The sequence below is a fragment of the Anneissia japonica genome, unplaced genomic scaffold (assembly GCF_011630105.1).
Source record: "Anneissia japonica isolate Jap-2015-1 unplaced genomic scaffold, ASM1163010v1 scaffold288211_len279840_cov171, whole genome shotgun sequence".
Lineage (NCBI taxonomy): Eukaryota > Metazoa > Echinodermata > Crinoidea > Comatulida > Comatulidae > Anneissia > Anneissia japonica.
The window spans coordinates 100767-107702 of record NW_022720325.1 but is presented as its reverse complement, the minus strand read 5'-3'; the positions used below and the strand labels follow the sequence as shown (position 1 = coordinate 107702).

Sequence of the window (6936 nt, the reverse complement as noted above, 5' to 3'; positions counted from 1 at the left end):
GGCCCTTGCTGGCTCTCGACGCCACTGCTAATTGTCAGCCAATATTGGTCGAAAGAGCAGTTTGAAATAAGCATAACCAAATGTATTAATAGATTGCTGTAAAATATCAAGCTCATAACCCATTGATGGAAATACATAATATTTTTTTTTGATACATAGGCCTACACGCTTCGTGTAAATATATGAAATATAGTCTACATTCACCCATGTAGACCTCAGGTTGTCGTATATAAGAATAACAGACCATTGTAATTGTAACTGTTGAAATAGATCACTTTGCCTTACATACTGGTATGGTCATATATAAATTATAATTTAATTTATTTACTACCGGAACAATGGCATACATTATCGAAGGTCGTTAATAGAACCACGATAATTTTTAAACGTGTAGTTTTATGCTTATTGCTATTAAATTGTCTATCTTTGGTTTAATGACTAACATTTAGAAAAGTGCAATTAGGAAAATTCTTTTTTTTATTGAACACAGAACAAAGTACAGCAAAGTACAAAAATATTGACAAGTGAATTGTAACATAGATTAAATTGCTTACGGTGCTAATTTTGCATTAAAAATTGTCACAATTCTCTAAAGGAACAAAAAATTAGAAATCCCTTATAAACTATTTTTCATCATTCTTATTATATCATAAAATTGCACAATATTGCTATTAAAGTTAATTATAATAATTAAAAGGAAAAAAAATGGAAAAATACATGGAATAGAAATCACACAGGAATTCAAAACATGAATCTACATTTCTTTAAGTAATCTCATGACAGATTTGGCTCATAGATTACAAATTCTGGCTCTTCCTGTTTTAACTACCGTATGTGATATTTTACCAAGGGATTTCCCTCTAAACTATGTTGACACACAAATTAATTATTTAAAAAGGTCAGATTCTCTTTTTTTTTGTTGTTGAAGAAGCTATCATTGCTAGCAACAAAGTTTTTTTCAACATAGCCTAGGTCAGTTTAATTGTACTTTGAAACGTATACCGTGCGACAACTTAGGCCTGTAAATACGATTGAGTCAAAATATCTAAATGTTCTTAAAAGTTAATCTAATTCTTCAATTAATGATAGAAATGTTTTATGTGGTTGTATATCAGTTAATTGTCTAACGCATTTTGTTATATTCACATTCTTATACTTACCCATGAAATATACAATATTGGGAGTAGGTGAGATCCATGGTTACAGTGAAAGGTATTAATTTAGTAGTAAAATGAAAGTTTGTTATCAACTGTCAGAAGCCGTAATATTAAGAAAAAGATACGTGATAATCTTGGTAATGTGACGCTATTCAATTTTAAACAAGGCAAACTTAGGCCTACATCTGTACAATAACTAGACAATTTGTTTAATGGCTATGTGATGAGTTGTAATCTAACTTGTGTTTGCCTTGTGGATATCTAAATTCGACTACTGTAGACCAAAAGAGGCTATTTATACACCAGGAAACATTTTCCACAGAATATTGCAGAAAGCCTTGCTACTTATTTTAACATCATAATTGGTTTGCTTGCCTGAAAAACAGTGCACTTTTCAAAGTACAGTTCTTAGTAGACTGTTTGCATCGAAATCAATTTATTCATTCATTCATTTAATACCGTTCTAAACTTATTAAATTTTGCTTTGCATCATGTATTCGGAATAGTACATGCACTAAAGTCAACATCAGACTTGAATGCTATCGATCGTTCACATTGTCGTTTAAAGTCGTTTGAACCGATATTTCATGCTTAGATGCTGCCCCAAATTATTATCTCCGCCAAGGAGGTTATGTATTCACCCCTGTCTCTCTGTCTATATCTGTTATAACAAGGTTACGCTAAAACTAAAGAATATATCATCATAAATTTTAGAGGAGCGGTACAATACTCTAAGAAAGAGATGATAACATTTTGGGAAGAAAATGTCAATGGTCAAGGTAACGGAAATTCAATTTTTGCCGTTAACTTTCTCTCGAGCATTAACGAAAGTAATGGAATCGCCCATACACTGCCTGCGTATTGTTCGGTATCCAGGCACATGGCGGATTTATGCATTCTAGAGAGTGACTGCTCTAGTTATAGAATGCTTTGCCTATGTTCCTTGTGAAGATTCTATCTCAAATTTCAAAACTCCGTGCTTTTATATTAATTTTTTGTTCATTTACTTTCTTCTTTATGCTGACTAATCTTTAGCAGTTCTTAGAATAGAGGTGTCAAACTTCAGAGTGAAAGGACCTACACTCAATTTGTAGCAAGCCACATTCGATGGATTCAAGGTCAGCAGCGACAAGAGGGTAATATTTTAGGGTTTGGAAGTTTGGCTTAACATAGATAAAATGTTGGTTATTCATGATGCTTTTCAAATTTGTCATATATAACACGTTTTTACAGAGCATACATAATTATTTACTACTATTGGCATACAATAATTATATAAACCCATTTCATTTCATTTTATTTCTTTAGGCACATGCGCCCAGGATATATACCAATTTACGAACTTAATCGCTATGCTACGTGGCATACCCATTAAACAACAGGAGACTGAATGGACCAGTACAACAGGGTAACCCCAACTCTTCTCGAAGGATGTACTGGGTTCTTTAAAGTGCACACATGCCAAATGCGTACACTGTGAGCCTACGGTTTAAAGTCCTTTTCCGAGAAGACTTGTTCCACCACCAGAACCATTTGCGAGTGAGGCGTTCGAGCCAATATTATAGCTGAAGGTTACAGTGCCCCTGACTTAACCGCTCGGCCAATCAACTCGCCAAAATCCATTAACTACCGGTATTTAATACAAAAAACGCACATTTTTAAAATTATTATTATACCTATACGTAATAGTCTATCGATTTAACAAATAAAGTCCAGCCAAGCTAACAAAAATAGGCATAAAAAACACGCAGCATAATTAAATGAATAACAAACTAGCAATTTGGTTTCGTAATTGTGACCGTTTCTAAGTTCCTGCTGATAGGCCTAAAGCTGCCTGGGTCGTGCAGGTAACTAGAACAATAAAATAAATAAAACAGGCAGCATTTTTAAGCAAGTAGTAAGATGAGCATATAACATAACTAGTTTGTGCAGAAACCTCGCTTTTTACCATACCGTAAAACCTCGAATAGAAGCGCAATGGGCTTAATCTCGAGAAGAAAGGCATCTCGAATTGAAACCCCCTCTTTAGTTTGAAAAAGTAGCCTAAAAAAAGCCTATCTCGAAAAGAAGCCTATCCAAAGTTCGCAAAAAAAAAAAAACAACAACAAAACGAAAAAGGCGGCCAGGGCTTCTTTCATCTTTCTGTTTGGGTATGCTAATGTGGATATTGGTAAAACTTCATTGTGTTGGGATTTCACATTTTTATTCTTAAATATTCATATTCTGAAGTCTTCTACTTCTTCAATTGTAGACTCTAATAATTATATTGAATTATAGTGAATTTAGCCGGTCCTACTCGTAATTGTACTACTGTTTTGCTGAATGTTTTGCCCCGGAGTATGCGGGCGCACACGACAACACTTGTAAATCATTTAGAAACAGTAGGCCTGTAAAATAATTGTTTATGTAATCCACGGTCGATATAAGAGCAGTAATTCAGCACTCTATAGGTGTTACATTTTGGTAATTTAAGTAAATGTTCTGGTTAATTGGAGACAATATTACGCTTTTGACTGGATTATTTTAATCGTTTAACTGACACATTTAGATTGTTTAATTCCATTCGGAAGCACTTAATTACACCCTAATGGGCGTCAGAACTATTTAATTTGTGTAAATAACATCTAGGCCTAAACAAGTCAGTTATTACTAAGCAAGTCAGTTATTACAGTACCTGTAATCTTAACAATTGTGTCACTTTATGTTTTTAAGAAGAGGTGTAAGGTAGGCCTGTAACGTGCACAGAGAAAATGAGTAACCAAATTACTATTGTTGGAAAGACAATTTTTAATTACTAAAGGTCACAAATTACTGCAGGAAAACACAGGGACAGCATTAAACAATTAGAGAGACCACCGGATAGTACGTGATGGCTTAATTTATTAATTAAGAACTGTCAAACGATATTTTGTATGACAATTATAATATACATATTATTTAAATGAGTGACACCTTTAAAGTGTAAAATATAACCTAAACGGCGATTAGCAAGGACGGACTATGGTAATTTTTAAAATGCAAACTTAAGTTAATTAGCCCTATATACAGCCTGTCTCTTATACAATATTGTGAGGTTCCACGTGTGTTTCGGTACGATAATGAAAGAATATAGGAAACGAATACCATGTATAGACTTCAGAAACACTTGATTGGAGAAAACCAATATTTCGACCAATCCTCAGGTCTTTATCAAACTTCCATAAAAATAATCAGTTGAGGTAAAATATCCTATTATTATGCAAAGAGATGTTTTTATCGTGAAAATAATACAGTATTTTAGTAACCTAACAACTGCAGTTACTCCACCCCAAACGGTAGCTAACACTGAATTTCTTTAAAGTTGTGATTCTTCTTTCGAACTTGTTTTCCTAGCGGGGATACTCTAATGACGGCGTGTACAATGAATGTAAATTAATACAGTTGTTGTTTCCAAAGCATGTTCGTAGATAACCGACAATCATTACTGTGATTGCCTGATTAGTGTAGCCGGGCAAATTTCCTAATACAATTGTTATTATCATTCGTAATGTGTACACTGATTTCCAACATAATCTTCTTAGACAGATGAAAAAAATTTATCTGGGACTATTATATAGGCTACAAAATACAAGGTGACGCCGTTTGCGTTTTGTTGAGCTCTGATAATAACAAATTGTTTAAATCCTTACCTATCAATACAACAGTTATTTGATGCAGGGACTCGTTTGATGTAACTTGAGGCGGCTGACTTGTGTGATGTTTGCGACTGCTGCAGTGGCGCACCTAGGTGACTTATGCCAGCAAATTAAATGAACGATTGACGTCTAAATGGTCGATGACATAATGTGATCAATACCCTTTGTGTCTGTTACTAATGCTTTCTGTTTACTAGAAACTTACAACACTAGAAATTGCTCAATTGTACAGACATGTGCTTTGAAATATGTTATAATCACACGTTGTGATACAACTTGTATCGATTGACAAAAAAGCTGCCGCGAACTTTTATATTCAGCAGTAGGCAAGAGTAATTAATGATCCACATATTAGAAAGCGAATCATGCGTTCAGTAGGATCATTTATTAATTGTTACTTAATACGTCGCTTATCATCCGTAGGTCTACCTTCAGTTGAGCCTATATTGAAGCCTCCTGCATTAAATGTATAGGTTTACTGACGCCATCCTCTACCCCACTCTAAAAGAAACCAAATCAATCAGAAAACTGAATTGCTCATTTTGAAGAATCACAAAAGTATCAAAATAAGTGGAGTTATAGCCTTTCTGAGTTACGCTACTCTTGAAATCGTTTCTAGATTGTCTCATTTGAGACTTTGTCTCTTCATAACACCAACAACCTTCTCCTTTAAAAATATTTGCTTGTATTATTTCAAGATCTGTGTGTTTCCAGCTCTCATATTACTGTCGCTTAACAATGATATTTGATTTTTGGTTGTAGGCCCATCAATTCTTTTTTTTTTGTCATTACTTGCGTAGACATTTACTGTATATAGCATCAATTAATCGTCGACACTTTAATGTAATTTACATGTAACATATGCTGCACAAATGAAGATAATTAATTACTATGAGATGGTAGGCCTACATCATTGCAAAGCCTTCAATGATTTTTCATTCAGAACGAAACGATTTTCACACTGATTTACTAGTTTAAATGTTAGGCCTATAATTGAATAGCGATACACCAGAGACGGGTTACACATGGATGTCAATTGCAGAAACGAGATATAAATATTCTGCTAAACTGTCATCCTGGCATTCATTTTCTGTTATTAATTTATGCATTTCACAACATGCATACAGAATACACCCACATTCACATACACAACCCTGCACACAACACATCATACAATATGACAATTTGATTTATTTATATCATTCATGTAAACGTGTTATTTTCATCGGAACTGACCCAATACCGTACCTTCTGATTACTGTTCGGCTACTCTACTAAATGACTAAAGATAGTTTCTGAAAGCTTCTATATCTGACTGTTTAATAGAGGTTTTACATTTTTATTAACTCTCGTTCATCTACCGTATTTTAGCATTTAAGTCTTGTTTCTACAATGTAAGTCCTTTTTGAACCGTTGCTGATTCATCGCCAATCGTCAGGCTCTCGGATTGTTAACCGCAATTATTATTGATATTTTTTTCTTTTTATTAAAGTGCTGTTTTTCCTTTTCAATCTAAATTTGCACTATAGAAAAATAACTTCTGAATGAATAATACATTGTTTTATTTGATACAATAGATCATAATGCCTGAATCTGTTGATAAGAATGGTATTAAAATGTATTTCATTATATACCTGTAAGATAAACCAGAGTACAGTGTGTCAATATTGAGTCAGATGTGATACCGACCTCTTCATTAAACATAAGGATAATTGAACTGTAATCTATATATGTGTTAAAATATAAGCTTAAGCCTATAAAAATGGTTAGAGCAAACATGCTAAGCATAACTAAATTATTGTATAGTATGGTAGAATAATGGTAAATGATGATTTAGTAAGAATTGTACTGGAAGGCTCATGCAATAGTTATCAATTTCTAATGGGATTTACATTGATAAACGTCTATATTGTTAACCGACAATATCGATTTTATTGTAATATGCTACAGTATCAGTGTAATATGAATTATAAATATATAACGATTTTTACCGTACACAGTCATCATACACATTCTTCCAAACCTAACTTAATTACCCTATCGTTTATCAATACCATAGTGTATCAGCGAGATACAGACGTCTTTGCTATAGTACTGTATTTAGG

The 6936-nt window shown here is 33.4% G+C and overlaps 1 protein-coding gene across 2 annotated transcripts in view; it reads right to left on the bottom strand.

The window, feature by feature from the left end:
- The window catches only part of LOC117111293 (short transient receptor potential channel 5-like), a 76130-nt gene that overhangs the window by 63899 nt on the left and 5295 nt on the right, over window positions 1-6936 (bottom strand). Inside the window, exon 1 of one of the 2 annotated variants that reach the window (XM_033254215.1) lies at window positions 4826-4959. The exons of the other annotated variant lie outside the window; for it this stretch is intronic. The gene's annotated coding sequence lies outside the window, so the exon portion shown is untranslated. Of the gene's footprint in view, window positions 1-4825; window positions 4960-6936 lie in introns of those variants that run through there. 2 annotated transcript variants of the gene reach the window in all.